The sequence below is a fragment of the Perca fluviatilis genome, chromosome 15, assembly GCF_010015445.1.
Source record: "Perca fluviatilis chromosome 15, GENO_Pfluv_1.0, whole genome shotgun sequence".
Lineage (NCBI taxonomy): Eukaryota > Metazoa > Chordata > Actinopteri > Perciformes > Percidae > Perca > Perca fluviatilis.
In genome coordinates, this window is record NC_053126.1 from 10,436,629 (window position 1) to 10,457,513 (window position 20,885).

Genomic DNA, 20,885 nt, shown 5'->3' on the forward strand with positions numbered 1-20,885 from the left:
TAAAAAAAAAAAAAAAAACGAATAGATGAATGTGATGCGTGCACAATCGATCAATCTTTTGAACTGCAAGTCTGATATTCAAACTGTTCAGAAAAGTCCACATGAAAAATTTGAAGAAATTTTGGAAGTTTCTATTTTTGAAAATGTGAAACTGCATCAATATCAGGCTTACAGGCAGATTTATTTTTTTTTACAGGAAGAGTCATTCATTGGCGAACCGCCCAATGAATGAGTCTTTTTTTTTTATTTATTTTTTTTAACTGACGGAAGGGTTGCAATTACTAATCCATCTCTTACTTCAGCACCACGGACAGCACCATGGATTTATCAATACACAGTTAAGGCCCCGTTTAGACAGAGCATGTTTATGCAGCCTGGGGTGGCCATTTGTAATGTTTTTTTGATGAGACTAAAGCGTTTTGCGTTGCCGGAGAGCCCTGAATGCCTCGAGTTGAAAAAACTTAAACTGAGAGTAGAAAAAAATCCCTGATGTCATTTAACTTCACAGCAAAATAACAGTTGGCTGAGGACGTGTAATTCAATGGTTGCCTAGTATAACAAAAAGACGCAACCGGTCTGATCGGGTCTTCAACTTAAAAGGCAGTGCAGCGAGCTTCGCGTTTTGCAACCTGCAAACACGCTCTGTCTGATAGCAACAGGAAGGTGCAGTAGGCTCCAACTTTAACTAAACACTAGTGAGAAAAAAAGGACAGAGAGACAGAGAAAAGTGATTTCAATTGAATCATTATCTCCACGTCTCTTCTGAATAAGCAATCGCTGGCAACGTTATTAATGTCATCACTCTGCTGCTTATTGAAAAGCAAAAGCAATTCACACTGAGAGTGGCACGCGAAAGACAAAGGAGGGAGAAAAAGATGGGATAGATTGTGAGACAGAAAGAGAGAGAGACATCAGAAATGATGGACAGATTGAGAGGTTGAGATGCAGAGAGAAATGGATTGATTGAAATGAGGGGAGACTTTTAAAGATCAGCATGTGAATCATTCCTTTGATAATTGCGTTGGCTTTTCATTGCGGTGCCCAGTAATGGTGTGTGTGTGTGATGTGCATGTCTCCTTCACTCTTTGCAATCTGGGACACATTGGATTAGTGTGTGCATTTTGAAAATTCCTATGACACGTACAGTATATACATAAATCCTGTCCTGTGTGTTCATATAGGGGTGACTATTTATTCAAATCTACTCCGAAGTGGGATCTCTTTAAATGGACTAACACCTAAAGTAATCAATCAGCTGAGCAGATGATGCACCCATCACTGGCAGCATGTGTCAGCTAATTGTTGACAGGCGTCGATAGCTTGGGTTTACAAAGGCAGGCTGCTTCCAACGTATCGCCACATCAAAACGACGCAGAAACTTCTGCATTGGGAATTAAGAAATTTTAAAATATGGATTTTTTTTGTTTTTATTGTTCTTATTTAAATAACAACATTTAAGTAACTATATTTTAAATGTGTCTTCATGGAAAAACTGCAACAGGGTGCTATGCTGTAGTGGTCACTGACATGAAAGGCCAGAGGACATACAATACTGTATGTCAAAGGATGGAGGTGAGATCTCACCCCATCACATGTAAAGCGTGCATATGTAGTCCACTACCGCACTCATGATCATGAGCTCTTTGACAAATATGCTCCATAATGAATCTGGTCTTCTGAGAGATTTCAATATTATGTAAAATGAAACTGCATACATTTACTTTGACATTTATGTAAGGCCATTGCTCAACAGTTTTCTCTGCCAAAGCTGGGGTAATTGAATTTTGGCTGTTGCTTTGCCTACAGCCATCCATGGATTACTTATAGGGCATGCAGAGCACACGCCCACGTGCCCCAGACTGCCATGGGTGCTGAGTGCTTTACCGGACAATACGCAGATGATTAATAGTAAATGACATATATGTTTATGATAGTGTACTTTCAACATTGAGAGCTCTGCTATTTGTATTGATCTTTAGCCAGACTCACGTTTCTGCATACTGGTTCAGCTGTCTTCAATAGTTTTCACTTTTGGCATACCTATCGGACTTGTTTGGCTGGATCAAGGAGCTAGTTTGCATTGGGTTGAACAGTTGGGAGGGTTTGGGAACAGAGCATGTTTGACCCTCGGCCCATTGATGTGATGACTGTAATGAATAAAACTCACTGGTCAGTAGAATACCTTGCAAGCAAATGTATGTTTACTACTAGTCTTAACTGCACATTTTAGGGCCTCTAAATGTGTAGTTCATACTATTAATTCTAGGTTGCAGTTATCCAGTGAATAATGCAATCTCATATACTACATTATTTAAGACTAGCTTCAACATGTATGTGTTTTTGTACATAAATCCGCAATTGTCAAGAATGCCAAGTGTTGTCTTATCAGTTTATTTACTAATCTAATCAGCACATCCACAATGTGTTTGTGTGTATCTGAAGGATGTGTGCTGAATTCTGACTGGTTTCCATCCTAAAGCTACCGCTAATCACTTCACTACTTCCCAGTGGACAGGCCCAATGCATTTAATCACTCCTGAGAGAGCTGAGGCCTGACAGAGTAGAACGGCCTATCTGCCCACTGTCACAGTATCTCTGCCTTTCTCTCTGCCTTTTCCTTCTTTCAATTATTCTCCTATCCGTCAATCTAACTGGTCTTCTGTCTGTTTCTTGATTTCTATAAACTCTACTTTCTAGTTGACTGTCTTCTTTTCTTTGTTGCTGTCATTCGGTCTGCCTCTCTCGGTTCTCTGCTTCCTCTGTCAAGGTTTAATCTAAATCACCCCTGTGGAAAAATCTGATCATTTTAGCAAAAAGAAAAGAAACTTTCACTTTCAGGAATAAATATGAGGAAAAATAGGAATAGGAAACAATATAACAACTGGGTTAAAACTGGCAAATTCAACATAGACCATATAAGTGATACTATTTAGAGGATGTGCAACAGGAGACAATAGGATTTATTAAAGTGCTCATATTAGGCTTTTTGGCTTTTCCCCTTTCCTTTATTGTGTTATATATCTTTTTGTGCACGTTATAGGTTTACGAAGTGAAAAAGCCCAAAGTCCACCCCAAAGGGACTTACCATCTCCAAGAGAAAACACCGTTCACAAACTGCTCCAAACAGCCCTATTGTAGTCCAGCCTTTACTTCCGTGACGAACTTCGTCACTTTCCCAACTCTTCCTTTATTCCCTTTGTAACTTTGTAACACACGTTATAATGTTCGCCTAGTTGCTAGCATGGCACTCCCTCATGCTCTGCAACTGACTAGCTAGCAGTGCTTACTGCGCATGTGCGACTCCCAACAAAGATGTTACAGAAGTGTGATGCCTCACTCTGTAGCTAAAACAGAGAGCTCAACACACAGGGTGAAAAGGAGGAGCTGCATCCATGTGCAGTAAAACAAAAAATATGGTGTTTTCTGAAAATTAAACCACATAAACCTATTCTGATACAACCTCTAAATACAATTTATGAACCTGAAAATTAGCATAATATGAGCACTTTAAAGTAAAATCAACAAGGGTTGAACATATCAAATATGTAAAGAATGTACAAGTCTAGATCAGAAAAGTGAAATAATTGATGTTTACATTTTCTAAATGATTTACTTATAATTTGCATGTTCATTTTTGTTGTTGATTTGTTGTCCTTAACTTATTTGCTTTATTTTAAAATATAGCAAGAAATCCTGCTTTGAGTGAAACAAATACCATCATTTTTATCATACTACAGCTACAGTTTTAATTGCTTTCTTCCCAACTCTTCCTTTACTCCCTTTGTTTGCTGGAGGAAGACATAGTTCATTACCACTAGACTTATCTGTTTTCTGATGGTTTGCTCCTCTTTGTCCTGCACAGTGCTATTGTTTGGTCAATTGGACCGCTATGAGCTGGAATAATTGCGTGGGCCCAAAATGTTCAGCTCATCGACACTGCAAAAACACTCGGTGAATCTCACTTTGAGTCCTTGTATTTGAACATCTACAGCAGCCTTTCTGATACTGAAGTTATGTAACGCACGCACACACACACACACACACACACACACACACACACACACACACACACACACACACACACACACAGCAAGTGGGACACGGATGATTCATCTAAATGAGCACCTGAGCATGAAACCGCGTCACTTATATCAAGGCTTGTGGCTTAAGTAAAAGTTAAGCATTAAAATTAGTTGGAAATTCACATATGACACATAATAATAATAATAATAATAATAATAATGGCGTAAATTGCTTTAAAGAAAAAAGCAATAAGGAGTTTTGCTCTGGTGTTTTGTGTGCAAGGCAATGCATTGTAAATTAACAATGGAGGTACTGAATGATTAACAACCAAGGAATGCAACATACTGAACTATTATTTTTGTCCCCATGGTCATTTATTCATGGCTCCATCTTAGGAGATTGCTAAACACACACACATTCTGCATCTACTGCATCCTTTGCAGTTTGTGAAAATGTGATTCGCTGCTTTGAGCAAAAATCCAAGTGTACATATTTAAATCATATATTTCTGGAGGGATAACCTAGCCCCCCTTTCAAAGTTTTATTTGATAATTCAATTCATGGATAAGTCTGTTTTCATTGGAATCCATCAGAGCCAAAATAACTCAGGAGGATTCATAATGTGCTGATTAGCTGAGACTACATAAAATGTGTTTAAATTGTCAGCCTGCAGCTGAAGATAAAAACTGGGCTCAGAATCGGCACCGCGACAGAGTCTCTGTTGACAGTGCAAGTGTCAGTGACATAAACCTTATTGAAGAGGCCTACGTCAACAAGTGTTTTTGAGACCTCATACATCACTTCCTAGTCCTTCAAGCTGAGCACCATCCTTCCTCTTTTGGAGCGTTCCCAATCTCCTTCTGTCTCTTATATCTAGAGTATTCTTTCACTCCATGATCTGGCACACTGCCTTTGATCTTCCTCTCTCGTGAGTCCTTGGGATCCCTCATCTCCGTCTCTGTTCAGCTTCTCTCTTGCTTTCCTTTCATTCTCTCTCTCTCTCTCTCTCTCTCTGTCTCTCTATCTCTCTCTCTCTCCTCCACCTCAGTTTGACCTTCAGTCTTCTCCTGGAATGCCTCAGCTTCCTGCTCCCTCCCTCTGCAAGAAGCTGAAAGAGAAAACAACACTGTGGATTTTCTTGGATTAGCATTTCTAGCAGATTTATCTTTAGCTAATTAGCAAGGTAATGCATTTGTTTGTCTGCGGGTAAAGATGGAGATGTTTTGTTTTGTATTATCAAAGCTGTGTGGCGGGATGGAGCAATCCCGAACAGAAGGCTAATATATTCCGGTATAGATAAAAAAGCCTCCGGCCGGTGGACTACATATAAGTGACACCATTCTTTTATCTAGAAGACCCTTATTCAAGCACTCGAGCAGTTAAATGGCGGAAGTGTCTAAGGGTGCAGGGTTAGCCCTCATGTTGACTTCACTATGTATGGTAGCGAGTGAAGAAACATTTTCCTCAGGAGTCACATCACAATATATGGGAACATTGGCATTTTATTATTATTGATCACAATATCTTTACCAAACTAAAACACACAGTCTGTTCCTTCAAGTTTTATGAAACCTAATCTCTGTTTAAAAATTATTCCTTAATGGAGTATATTTCTTTGACAGTTGACATGAGTGAAAGGGCTAACTCAGTCTATGATCAAACGTCTCATTGTTAGCTAATACGCTAACATCCGTACAACTTCCTACACAGTGTGGGACATTCTGGTTAGAAATTAATTTAGTCAGTGTTATGTATTCTTGTTCAGCAGTCTTGCAGAGATGGATAGCCAGGCAATAGATCATCATTGAGATCTGCGAAATGAGTTTCTGGCCTTTTGACTTCCTCATTACCTTTCTGTTCTGGATAAAATATTAAGTGACGCTCGTAAAGGAGCGCTTTGGTTTGTGAGTCATAGAAGAAATCATTTGTAACAAGACACCACTGAGACAGTGTAAGGATTATTACTTTATAAATCAATGATTATTAAAGATATTAATCGTGATTAATGGGACAATAGTTGATGATGGAGACTGTACGTTTCTAAAGAAAGGAGCTGAGGTGAACACCTGCTGAGAGCTGATTCCAGGAAACTTACCGTTCTCTAGATTCTCAATTGAAAAGCAACATTTGGCAGCGAAAAAGGAGAGAGGGAGAAAATGTAAATAATTAAGTGCATGCAAATAAGAAGTGTGGACTGAGGATTTGGGGGTCCAGATGGGAATATTACATTCAATTTGTTGCTGACAGGACGTTCCTACTTTTTCATCCCAGCAGCTGCGTGCCACATTAACACCAATATGACCTCATCACTAAGGGTAGACGACCACATAACGTCAACTCAAATTAAAGACCAGCCAAGCAAAACCAGAACGCTTCTCCAGTGGCAAAGGCAGCAAATAGGTAGACGGTGGATTTTAGCATTCTGCAAAAGGCACAAACCAACTATGATTTCAAACCATACAAATAAGTAAAGCATTTCTTGATCATTAAGTTGGTTAATACTGGCTCTCTACATGTGAAAATAAATGCCATTTTATACCATTTGCTTGCAGTTGTAATGGATTGGCACAGGAACATTGTAGATCTGTCAATACAGCAAAAGAAAAAGTCTAACTTAAAAAAGTCAAAGCCCCATAATTGTGGGTCTTAAGAGCAAAAGAGAATAAATATTTAACGATAACATGAAAACGCTGACTGTGTCTTTGTCACAGAGACTAGATTGGATGGACGTAGCTTTGCATGTTGGCTGAGCAGTCTTTTTGTCAGTGCTTTGTGTAATGTGATTCATTAATGAGGTATTGTATTCAACATTTAGACTCTTTACTTTTTTGAGTGCTGTCAAATGTTGCCTGTGATTAAACATTGTCACATATTTAATCATACATTTAAATTTTATGAAAAGACTTCATGCATTCATAATCGCAAGTAATATCAAGAAATGCAATTTTAACTGAGAAAAAAAAAGAGACTCAAGACCATTAAAACTATAAAAGGCAAGAGTTTCAAAATAAAATCTACAGGAGCTTATTGCAGATAAGTGGCTATGGACTACTGAGAGAATGTGCTGTGAATGGCACTGTGTTCAAATTGTTCAAAGAATCATCTGTCTGTGTTAATTGAAGGATTTCACGAGTCTAGTTAACCAACTGGAGACTAAGTCACTTCCTTCACTTCAATGGCCTATTTATTGAATGTTAGAAATTGTGGGAGTGGGAGCACATATTTTATATAATTTTTCTATGCTAGAAGTTCATAATACTCAAGAAATAACTCAAATTCCTGATATTGTATGTCGATGCGGGCAACCAAGTCCTCATATACCTGCTGTTGTAGCAATGAAGCCCTGAAAGGCAGGACTGGTTGTAGAGATATGCAGCCACATGTGATTGAAGCAATTAAAAATGAATAAGTTATTCCTTTTAGAACTAATACAGTCCTTGAACAGATTTAGTTTAATGGCTCTTTTTTTCCCCCATGTTCAAGATACTGTAAGATTTCAAGGCACTGTGTGTTCAAGGTATCATCATTTGCATGTTTGCACACGCTGACCATGTATGTCTGTCACCACCTTTTTCCTCTGCACACTCCCCTGCTAAAGCTGCTGACAACACGCAGGGCAACTACAGCCATTACTTTGGCCAAAGCAAAGGGACAAAATAATAACAACGAATAATGTTTTCTTCTCCCTGTTCTATTGTCAGCTGCTTGGTCTTTCTCCCCCTGCGCTTTCATGCAACCTCTCTTTAGTCTTCCTCTATTACTCCATCCCTCTCCTTTTCTGCAGAGTGTCCAGGTAAAGGCCGTCGCCACCTGGTTGTTTTTGTAGTGCCCCATTATTCATTTTCTTGTCAGACTGCTTGCAAACTACTTACTGACTCTTTGTGTGAGAAAAATGCTTTGTTTACAGGGCATTTATGTGTAGTTGATTTGTCTTGATAAACACACACATGTGTAACAGCGTTACACATGAATGTCTTTGGTCCACATAACAAATGTATCTGGAAAAATTGTCTTTAGCTGGTGTGTTCGTTAAACAAACGGCAGGCATAATTCTTCACATATTTACCTGGCTTAGTTTATCTCTCTGCATGTGTAACGTATGCATTTGCAATGTGAGTGGTTTAAAAAAAAAAAAAAAATGAATGTCTGAAATGAAATAGGATACTTTTGTGTATCACAATTTCATGATTTTGTATTTAACTGGGTGGAGGGCAGTTATGATAACTTAAACACTGTCAAAACACTGTTGTTGTTGAAAATATGTCATTATATAGGCATAAATGTGAACTCTCTCTCTGTCTCACACACACACACACACACACACACACCCACACACACACACATGCTGGGTCCTTCTTATCTGTCTCTTGTTTTGCTGTGGAGATGAGGCCAGCACTTGACACTTCATTGCCATTTCATGCTCAGCTCAGCTCTCTTCTCCATTCCTCCCTCTCTCACTCTCTCATTGGAGGGTTTCCACTCAAAATGCAAAGAAACGGGCGAACAAGAAGGTTAGCACATTTTAATGAAAGTCTCTCCCTCTCTCCGTTCTGTCTATTTTTTCTCCGCTTGATCCCCTATCTGTGTTTCATTTTTCATCCATTTCACAGTTTTTCTCTCTTGCCGATCCCTTCTTTATATTCATGGTTCTACAGTAGCCCATTCTGCTTTTCCTCCTCTCCTCTCCTCTCCTCTCCTCTCCTCTCCTCTCCTCTCCTCTCTTTTCCTCTCCTCTCCTCTCCTCTCCTCTCCTCTCCTCTCCTCTCCTCTCCTTCACCGTCCCTGTCTCCTCGAGCTTTCTCCCTTCATCCATTCTCTCCAACTCCTCTCCCTTGACATGTGAGTATGCACTCAAGTAGCGTCACAATCCTTTATCTTTACGAGTGGCCTATTCTTTGTGTGGGGATGGGGGGAGGGGGGGGCGGCAGTCACAAATGCTCCAAGAGCCATATTCAAATCTCATTTCACACTGCTGAGGGTGAAAAGACCTGACACAGCACTCTGTGAGAAAAGGAGGAGAGGAAGACAAAGAGAGGGTGAGAATGAGGAGTAGTGAAGGGAGGAATGTGAGAGATGGGAGTGAAATGACATTAAAGACAGCGCTAAGAGTGGAGGAGGAGAGGAAGGGACACGACGTGGGAGAGGAAGAGAATAATGGCTGTTGGCATTAAGCTACCTACAGAAAAGGAGCAGGAAAACAGAAAGGGAGGTAGGGAGCAAAGAATGAATAGCACTCAGCCAATGCTTAAAAGGGAAGAAGAGGAGGATGGAGAAAGGACAAAAAAAAAAGGGGTGAGAGAGCAGAATATCATCAGAGTACCAAGACAAGTTATGACGTTTCTCTCCCTGTCAGCAAGCATCGCATTTTTGTTGCAAGCTCTTTTTTCGATTTCCAAAATAACATCTCTCTACCTAACTCCCTCTTTTCTCCAGGTGAAGCTCTGTTCCCCTCCTTTTCGTATGCTCCTTCCCTCTCTTGCACAATGTGCATGTTTATGCAAATGAGGTAATTAGGAAGCTGCTTGGCTTCCTTGGAGCGCTAAGGTTTGAGAAGAGGTGCGACGAGAGAAAAAGATAAGAAAGGTGGACGGATCAGGATTTAGGCTTTGGTGTTTGCTTGAAACAATGCTTGGGTGTGCATTTGTGTGCATCAGCATTACACATCCATATATTATCACATATTCACTTTAAAGTACTGTGTGTGTGTGTGTTGTGTGTGAGAGAGAGTGCAGTTTAACATGCTTTCCTATATTTCTATCACTGACACGTCTCTCTTTTTGCATGAAGAAGCCACAACTGTCCTTAAACACTTCAGCTTTTTCTCTTTTCCTTTTTGTCTATCTGTTTTCTCCCTCCTCCTCCTCCTCCTCCTCCTCCTCCTCCTCCTCAGCTCTCATGGTCCTACCTTCTTTCTGTCGCCCTTGCCTACAGCCTTATCTGCTGCTATGTTGTCTTCCTCTGTTTCTGTCTCTTCTGTCTTGCTCACCTCAGTCGCATCAACCCAGCCTCAACCCCCCCTCACAAGTATTTTCATCCTCTAACTTATTTTCTTATTCTTTCATCCACATTTCTCCTATTGCATTTTGTTCACGGCTCCCGCTATCTAACCTCTCACAGGCCTCTCTCTCATTTCTATGATTCAATCTTTTTTCCATCCCCATTTTTCCCCTTGTCTGTATCACCCTTCCTTTCTCCATTTATTGCTTGCAGTATGTTCTATGATGCCTTTCAAATCTTTGGTCATAAGCAGTTATCCTTTCGCTCGGTTTGCTTTTCTTGTTTTTATCCTAGTTGTTTCCTTCCCAAACACACAAACTCATACGTGCAAGCATAAATATACTCAGACATAAACATACTGTACGTTTCAATGGCAGAGCAGGAAACATGCATAATCAGACCTCTACATGCATTCACATGGACATGCACTCACATACGTGCGCTGTCAAGGCAGCTCTCATTTCTCAGGCTTGATATCAAGGCTTTTCTGTGCTCTGTTCTCTCTCTCATCCCACGGTGCTCTCTTCGTCCCATACTCTCTCTCTTACACACACAGACACAATGTTCCGAAAAAAAAAACACATGCCTGCACACGCTCACATTGCGCCATTTCTCCCTGAGTTTCCAAACTTTGGATGGCAGCTTCTGTCAGGGCATGAAAGCAACGGGAAAGAGGTTTCTAAAAGGAGAGGAAGAGACAGTGAAGAGTCAGGGGGAGAAGAGATAAGGAGAGCTGACAGATGTTCGACTCAACGCTTTTTTGCCCCGCAGAGGAGAAAAAGAGGAATGAATTTGACGTTACTTCTCCTCCTCCTCCATCACTTCCTCTTCCCTCTACTCTCTGTTTCTCTCCTCCCCTCCTTGTTTTTCCTTGTAAAGCCCACGCTAAACAGAATTGACTTCATTCCTTTGATCTTAAGGAAATGATGCTTTTAGGTAACTTTAAATAGAACTCAGCACAACAGAAGAGAATAGAACAGAGGAGATGTGCATCTCCCACATGCATCAAAGACGTAAAATACAAAAAGCTACATGGTCCACAAGTAAGTCTGAGTTAAACTCCGAGGGAGGCAGGCTAAACGCTTCACACTGAAACTAAATCACAAAGCCTCTCAAAAGAAGTCCCACACCCTCTCTCGCCATTTAAATATGGAAGATAATAGTGCTTCTAGCCAATTAAGGAACACCTGTGACAATTATAGCACCCACTGTCCCCATTACCGATACTATAGTTACCTTGTGTGTGTGTGTGTGCATGTGTGTGTGTGTGTGTGTGTGTGCAAGCGCAAAACGGAGGGTATAGGACATTGTAGAAAAAGAACAAAATCTAATGGAAGTCAGGATCTCACGCACACACACACACACACACACACACACACACACACACACACACACACACACACACACACACACACACACAGACAAATCGCTGACATTTTCCGTACACCTGTCTGTATGAGTCAATGTGACTTGAACGTCCTCGGTCCCCCTGCCACTGTCAGTGTAGTCAGCAAGGAGCAGGCAACTGCTTGATCTGGTTTGGAGCCTGAAAACACACATATACACACACACTCACCAAAGCTGACAGGCTGCAGTAAAAGCACTCGCACGTCAGCCTATAAGATTGACCGTTTGTTTTATTTGGCACGCCTACAAGTATGAGCTCCTTCTGCCACACACACGGGCAGCTTGAGGGAAATGCATGTCATTTATCAGAGTGAAAGAATGACAGCAAAGGCTCTAATAGTAAATCATTTGCAGCATTATTGGACCTTCCCTCCCTCGCCAATATGGATTTGTGTTGGGAAGCAGGGGGAGCCTGTTATAAATCAGTCAATAACACACAGAAGTGTGTGTGCACAAACTTCCACAAAGCATAGAAAGGACAACCCCTCCCCCCCAATCTCCCCCTCACTTAGTTGTAGCTGACACATGTATACACACACACACACACACACAGAATCATCAGAAATAATAATAAATGTGGTGATAATCAGCTTGTGACAGCAGTTGAGTTTTTCTTGCGTGGATCACCTGCAGTTTTTATTCTGCTTTATTCTGTTCTCTGCAGTCCTCCACACTTATTATGAATCATACTGAATATACAGACATATTACAATTACAATTACAATATACAGAAAAATCGTGCCATTAAGACTTGTGATGATGTGTCCTCAGGCAGCTTTTGTAAACATGTAGTAAATTAGAAAATCACAACTAAATCAAAACACAGCTCTGATATTAATACAGTTGGTAGCTGACAGTACCATAGCTAGCACGAGTGAAGAAAAACTAAAGACTAAAGCAGCTGTAGTCTACAAGAGGAGAAAGGCGACATTACATGGTGACATTTGAAATACCTTTCAACTGGAACATGCTGACTCAAAATTCAAAATGCCTGATGATGCCTTTCATGAATATACTTCTTTTCCCAAATTGAACTTGAATGCTAAACTGATAAAGATTTCAACATGAAAGTGAAATGACGAGATTACAGTCAAATGGAGAAATGGACAGTGATGTCAGCAGGCTACAGCATTGTTGTATACAACAGCTTGTATACTAAAGCACTTTACAATGAAGTCCACTCCTTAATAGAGCTATGTTTGTAGTATTTAGTCAATGTCTAGCCTCCGCACTCTCTGTGCAGTGAGTCATGATCCAATTTGTAGGTCCTAGCCTCCGCTCGCTTCTCTCCAGCTCATTTCTCAGCCTGTCTGTCTCCCTGCCGCCCAATGAATTCATATTATTACACCTGAACGGTAGCATGACCCAAACTGTAAAAGATGGTAGCATGGTGCTAATTGTTTTAAACTCCTTTACAGTGCAAAGTATTGTATTAGCATCAGTAATAGGTTGTCAAACAATAAAGCACTCATGCCGACTTAAAGACACAAATATGTTCTTGACATCCGCTCAAACTGTGCATGCACAGGAATAGTCCCAGCTGCTTGGCAAAAGCTTATGCTGTTAAAACAGATTAGGCTTACAGGGGCCACTGCTCCAGTGTAATCGACCGGCAGCCACTCTTTAAAGATGATTGCTGACACAGAGCTCAGTATCCTCTTTATGTTAGAAAGGGAGACAGAGTGACTGAGAGAGAGAATTAAAGAAAAGGAGTAAGACGTAGAGAGGCAGAAGAGCTACAGAGAGCAAGGGAATGGGGCAGCAGAGGGGATAAGAAGAGGAGATAAAGTGGAGGGAGATGATGGGTAGAAATCAAAACAGATGGAAATTTAAAATTCCAAAAGGAAGATGTGAGATTTAAGAAGAATCAAAGCAAATCTTTTATCTATTCCTAAAATCACAAAATTAATTACCAGAAACTATACTTGACAACATACAGTACACATTAAAGTCGAGCTGTCTTTTCCATTCAAAACTTATTAACTTAAAAAAACTACTGAAGGGAATAAATTCTAACTCTTTCAACAGTTCCCAAGATTATCAACTCTTTCTCATGCTAAATGTTTGACCTTTTTGATCAGTCTGGCTTCAGTTCCCTAACATTTGTTCTAGGCAGTTTATGTGAAGTGAAATCATTTTGGTTATGTCAGTTATGAGCTCAATAAATTGGGTGTTGATTCTCAGTGGTAACAGCAGGATTAACTTCCAAACAGGAGTAATTTGGTTTCAGTATGGAAAATATAATGATATATAATATAATGCATCTTTTCCTCAACAGCCTGATGATGATGATGATGATACAGATGTATTACTATTTTTAACCATGCAGTATATATTTACACATTAGAATTACCTTTGTGGATTTCCGAAATGTGACCTGTGATATCAGTGTGGACCAATGACAGGTTTTTTTCAGAACATGTATGGCTGTTCAGGGTAAATCTGCCACTCAGCTAGTCTGTGATCCATACCTAATGTCTGGGCCAATGTGGCTATTCTGCCGAGTCAGGATAACACTGCTGGAAGCTGGAGATGGGTACGACACCTTTATGTCACCTATCAACTGAAATACCCCAAAAGTGTCTGACTGTGGCTGCAGGTTAACAACCCATCTCCCTGCAGTGGATGAGGATATTTTTACCCATTTCAGGGCAGAAATTTAAACTACCAAATTTGACACGAGCGCAGAACACTGAATTTAACAGAAGAAAAATATGCCATACAATACTGTGGTATTGGTGATGCAATATTTCCTGGGTTTAACCTATCCTACCTTGTGTAGAACTGGTATAAAACTCTGTTGTTTTGAGAATGAGTTTACATTTAATTATGGAGTGCATTAATACAAGCAAGTCTTGAAGGACTTTTACAGAGACAGATCAATAAAGAAGAAAATTATCGTCAAATCTGCTGTAAATTATACACTATATAAAGGGCCTAGATTACTTATTTTGTGTTATCAAGAAATCCTCCAAACCCTACGACGATATAGAACGTTTATTCTTACCCTCTAATAGGACCTATTGAAGCATTTCATAAATAAGCGCCCATACCAGTGTCAGAACGTAGTCTATATTCTTCGCGTTCCACTTCCATCGATTGCCCCGGTGCTGTGGGAAATTCTGCCGGATGCATGTATTTTCCGGTTCCTTCCGCTTTCTTTGAATTGGAGTTTTAAATACGGTGGATTTATGAGGACTATGGTTAACTGCTCCTCAGATCTCTGCATGGTAAATTGAGACAGCTAGCTAGACTATCTGTCCAATCTGAGTTTTCTATTGCACGACTATTTTGCAGCGGCTCTGTGCGGAGTTTAGCACCGCCAATAACGATTCTGATTGGTTTAAAGAAATGCCATTAAACCAGAGCACATTTTCCTCCCATCCCCGAATGCTATGTGGATTAGACAGATTCTCCTTTAGCGCGCTTTGGAGGAGTGCCTGGCAAAGTGAGACTAAGCAGGACCCGTTCTGCTCCCTCCATAAAGTAAAAAAAAAAAATCGCCATTTACTTTTATTAAAAGTCTCCAGGGTGAATTTTTTTTTTTAATTATCCACCACCCAAACCTACCTTACATTTGGCGCTCCTACACATAACCATACTTCCTGCTTTGCTCCTGTCATAATTATTACCTCCACTAGACGGCGTTGCCACAATAAACGTAAATATGAGTCGTTATTGCTTTTGAACAAATAACTTATGGGGGCTTTTTTCAGGGGAGGACAGTGTCCTTGTTACACAACTCTCTCTTTATTTCTCCGTATGGCTATGTTCAGAAGATTGTCTCGTCCGGCTACTTTCCCACACAGAAACTCGAGTGAAGATAATTACCTCATCTGAAGAGTCCATCATGTTTTTTTAATCTTCCATGTCCTCCTTGACTACTAGCAACTGTGTGGAGGAGGGGTGGGGGGTGTGCAATCACTGAAGGCTTGTATCATGTGGATGCGCCGACAGTTTTGCTATCATTACATAGAATTCCTCATGGGGGAAACTACGCACTATAGCTTTAATTGATCTTCTCATAATTCATCTGAAATTCACCAGCAAATTGACACTGAGCTGATGTCTGTGCTTGGGACCCTATGCACTCTGATTGTACCTAAAATCAGACATAACATGAAGGATGACTGAATCCCATGCACACTGCCCTGTGACAGCCTGTCACAGATAGTGTTGATGCAGCATGTTCACTGCTTCCTTTACTTTTCTAAGGTAAATATTCTAGGTGCTCTGCTCTAACAACAATGGCTGAGCAGCCAGACAGTTATTTAGTGTTTTCTTCCTCCTTTTGCTCTCTTAAGGATCAAAGTAAAACACAAGGGTCCTTATTTCGTGTTGTCCAGACATAAAGCCAGGCTGGTGTAATGTAGAAAGTAAAAGAAAGGAAAACAGTAATGCAGAACTAAAAGTGAAAAATAAACTCCAACAGCAAGGCACTTATGATATTAAACTGTCGTGTAAAGTTAATCCAAATCCATTTTGAACGTGCAGTAAACATGTTGCATCAAACTCCAAAGTCTATTTATGTTGACATATTTAAATATTACTATGGCACTAAACTAGACACATTATGTTCTTCTCCATTATGCGAGTCACATTTATCAGATTTTAGAATGCTATTTTATAGTGCTTTCAAAAAGCCAGCCATCTTATTCAGTGGCGACTCTCCTGTCACTGGCTGCTTTCTAAATACATTATACTCTCATTGAAAATATCGATAGTCTAAATAACAAGGTAATGTGTTGTTTTGATCACTCAGCAATAGGTGTCAAAACTGGTTTGTCTCGGGTCACTGGATGAAGCATTGGCTGACAAAGCTGACGAGACAGGGAGTGTGTATGTTGTGAGGGAATGTGTGTGTAGTGTTTGTGCATGGGGTTTGTGTAGTCTAAGTTGTGTTCTCAAAGGGGTGATTATAATAGCATTAGCAACTGTCTGTGTCTGAATAGTCCAACGGTGCATGTTTCTTCTGAGAGACACACACACACACACACACACACACATACACACACATCCATCTGGGACGGTATAAATCATCAGGGATCTGCCCAGGGTTTTCTCATATGCTCAATGTTCTTGCTCATTTTTCAGCCCAGTCACACACAGCTGATGTGTGTTTTTTCTCAAGTCATGATATTAAGCTTCCTCGACTGGGTTTTAACACAGTGAGAGAAAGAATTTAATAGATGTTTAAACTGGGTGCAGTGTTAAGTTGGTGTGTCCCTGGCTGTCAGTGCTATGCTGGGCTTAGAATTGTCTCAAATCACCTGACACACAATTCAATTTCAATTCAATTTTATTTATAGACACCGGTACAACAGTTTTTTTCGATTGCTAAACAACAGTGGGCACAACTGGAGCCACATGTGCAAAACTCCTAACTACAGTCTGCACAGCAGCAGTTCATGTGGACCAAACTCTAGTTCGTTTTTCATTGCTTGAACACAAAAACTCTACACACTTATCCGACGACTTTAACCACAATGTGCACAACAATGTAAATTTACAGCACTTTGTTCAAATGCTAACACACTGCTGTCAAAACGGTTACGGTAATACCAATACCGTTACTTCGATACCGGTTCCTAAACAATACTTTTTTTGATACCAATTTTATAAAACAGAAAGGTTTTTCTTGTGTGTCTCTACAACGTGTAACATGCGACAGCCAATCACCAGCATTATTAGCTCTTGGTAGAAACATGCTGCATGCTTATTGGCTCACTCACTCTGATGAGATTTACTCCTTAGGTATTAAAATTAGGTATTGAATGACGAGGCATTTTTCAATACTCGATACTTTAGAGGCAATTCGGTCGGTGCCTAAAAAGTATTGAATTCGGTACCTAGCCCTAGTATTATGTCCTACGATATGTCAAATTTGGTATCCATTCTTTTCAAAGTAGATTTAGGCTCCCCTGAAAAGCAATATTAGTCCTATGCATATATAGCACAATGGGAGATGTGAGCGGACACCAGGAGGTAGAAAAGAAACCTGCATCACCATGATGTTTGCACGTAAAACTGTACAAATCAAGGAATTCCAGTTAATGTATCTTGCTCATATCAGTACTGCCTAAGTTCATCAGTTCAGTGATATGTTCATTTCACCGGGTCAGCCAGTGATATTTTAACTATGACATGGAGAAGCAGCTTCACAGATGCACTACAATGGCCCATAGACGTAGAGACGTTGTTTCTCCTTGTTGCTCCAAGGACTGATTTTAGCATTGAAGGTGCTCTAAGCGACGACACACGTTTTTTAGGCTACAACAGTTTTTGTCACATACAGCAAACAGCTCCTCACTATCCGCTAGCTGCCTGTCCCCTGAACACACTGTAAAAAAAAAAAATGCAGTCTAGACAGCCCAGGCTCCACAAACGGCAACTAAAACAAACTGTGCCAACCTGCACCACGAAACATAACAAACAGCGTTCCAGCATTCCAGCCTATACCCGACAAGAAGGATTTTGGGGTGGGGGTTGGGGGCTTAGTGTGTGGAAGGGAGGGGGAGGTGGGAGGGGCGAACTAGCCTCCGTTTTGTTTGACAATACTTTGAACGTCAACAAGAAGTGACGTCACCCAACACTGCTTAGAGCACCTTGAAGGAACAACTCAACAAACATTCTTCTTTAAAAACACTTTATATAATACTGAACATGTATAGCTCACAGGCATCAAGCAGAGATTTGGAAGCGCACATAGTTTCTTGTTTTAAGCCTTCAATTCCTTATCTTGAGCCTTAACTTTTGAGCTCGTTCAATGACTCACTGAGAATTTTAGTAATTACTTGTATCCCTTGGGTATCATACATCAGATTTTTGATCTCTGTGGAGTCAGTCAGCCAGGACTAAAAACACAGCTTTTCTCTGCTTTTTTTTTTTTTACATTATATTCAAATTGGCAGTATGAAATGATTGAAATGAAGAATGTGTTGCCCAAACCCCTCATGGATTCACTGTATGTTTTTCGCTGTTGTTTTCCTGGAGCCTCTTCCTGTGTCTGCCTCAGACTGTCGCAGTGACTGTGTGGGAGGGGGAAAGCAAGTTTTTCAATGGCTTATCGCAGCCTTTAGCTCATAGTGCAGCTAAACGGGTGACTGTATATTCACTACCCCAATTAAGGGTGTTAATGTGTGAGAGTGTGGATGTTGAGGAAGTGTGAATGCGTTTGTGTGTCGGTGCTGACACAGCAGTGGGGGCCTTGTGGGTAGTCTCTCTCTCTCTCTCTCTCTCTCTCTCTCTCTCTCTCTCTTCTATCTCAGTTTCTCTGTGTCAAACGAATGCATTCATCATCAGTCATCATCACAAAAAAACACATTTAGGGGAAGCTTTCCCAGCATGCAGGAATATTGTAGCAGCGATAGTTAAACAACAAATTTAAGGCTAATGGCATATTTTTCACTGTCTTCGCTACACCATAGATAGACAAATAGTCGTACACAGAATCCACATAACGCACTCCTTTCTGCAAAGCCATCTCCTGCTTAATTGTAGTTGCCCATAATAGCTGCAGGGTCTCTTTAAGGCCTTGTTCAGACTACCAGCCCAAATCAGTATTTTGGTATATCCAGATTGTATTTAGATTGATTTTAGAAATTGAAATGCGATTTCTGTAAATTGGATCCAAACCACATTTGGAGGTGGCTTGAAATGCGATTCCAATCGGATTTCTGTCTCAGTCCCGACACTGGCCGTTCAAATCAGATTTCAAATTGTCTTTGAACTACACTTGTGTAGTTGAGGGTTATGAATTACATATGCAGATAATAAAATAAAATATATTAGAGGCTCTTTAGTTAGAACCAGCGTGAACCAAAACAGCCTTTATTAATTTCCACATTGTCAACAGCAGCGCAGCTTTACTCCACCATTTTTACCTTTACAACAAAAGCCCAGCTTAAAATCACCGCGAGCATTTAGCTAAAATGGTAAATCAACGAAATAGCATAACATTACTCGCAACACGACACACCGACAAATCCAGGGTGACGGAAGTGCTGTGCAGAATCAATGTTGCTACGAGCAGAGCGCTATTAGAGCAGAACAACAGTCCTTCAAACGGCGCGATTGTTTGATCTGAGTTCTGATCTGATTTCAGAAACAAATCAAATTTGACTGCCATCTGAACGTAGCCTAAGAAGCTTAGTCACGGGAAATAAAACACTGCAGAGTAAGAATAAAATCCCTGCCTTCACTGGAAGCAGCTGTTGCCATGGTGAAGCTAACTCAAAAAGCCATTTTTGGAAAGGCCAAAACAATATGCATGTGAATGTAATGGGGTAATAAATGGATACATACAGTAGGTATACTAACAGATAATTACGAGGCAGAGAGAGAGAGGAGACTTACTGTATCAGTGTATCGCTGTGTGTGGTGGGTGACTTTCCGCTTTCTAATGTTTTGATATCTCCACCTTGTTTTAACATCTGGTCAGAGTATTAGCTCCGGGAGCTGTGAGAGATACCGGGTACTAATTCACCACTGTCCTATATTCTTAGCTTGTAATGAATAGCCTTTAATATCATTACCCTATAAAAACAAAGTCTGCTCTCCCACTAGCACTTAATCCTACGGTAGGATTTAGTGCAAGCAAACACATTTAGTCATGCACGAATGCACGCACATAAAGGAATCCACACCTACGCATGCATGTTTGTAGTTTTCTGCTTGTGTTTGTAGCACAGACATGCAAATATCACAGATGCTAATGTTGATCCAAAAAACATTACACCTAATTTTACTTCAGTCTGTCTGTCTTTGTGTGTGTGTGTGTGTGTGTGTGTGTGTGTGTGTGTGTGTGTGTGTGTGTAAAAGAATGTGCATATGTCCAGGCTCTCGCTTGGCTCCTCGCCTCTTGCTGGCTGCCTCCTTTGGCTGCCAGTTAAAAGCAAGAGGACTACAAAGTCCAGTATGTTATTATGCATTCACTCTGGCTGGTAATGGTTGACTTGCCGATTGTCATTTTATGTGTCATTGCTCTTTTTTTTCTTCTTCTTATATTAGTCCCTCTGTATGCCTTTGAATCCTTGAAACGACATGTGAACTCATGACACCACTTATAAATTGAAACTCCAGTATTTGGCTTTTTTTTAAATTTTAATTCTTTTTTACGTGAGCCGATGAACTGAAAGTCAAATTATATGCAGCATTGTGTTATCTGTTGTATCTAATGTTTTAATAAACAGGCATGTGTTCAAATTGCACATTTGATCATGGAAAAACACGTACACATTTTCTGTGTCTGTGTATATGCATGCTGATATATACACACAGATAAAAGTGAATACATTCATGAGCTAAGTGGTAAGAGATGGAAAGCCATTTCCTCTCCCACAGCACTGTGATGGGTCTAAATTAATTGTCAATGAATGTGCAATGACTGTTGACATTGATTTAGTATTTCTGCCATAGCCCTCTGTGTGTGTTTGATTGCGAGAGGTGATTGTTATCAG

At 40.3% G+C, this 20,885-nt stretch overlaps 1 protein-coding gene across 7 annotated transcripts in view; it reads left to right on the forward strand.

The window, feature by feature from the left end:
- The window catches only part of cacna1ia (calcium voltage-gated channel subunit alpha1 Ia), a 157,160-nt gene that overhangs the window by 18,611 nt on the left and 117,664 nt on the right, over window positions 1-20,885 (forward strand). The gene's annotated exons all lie outside the window — the stretch shown is intronic.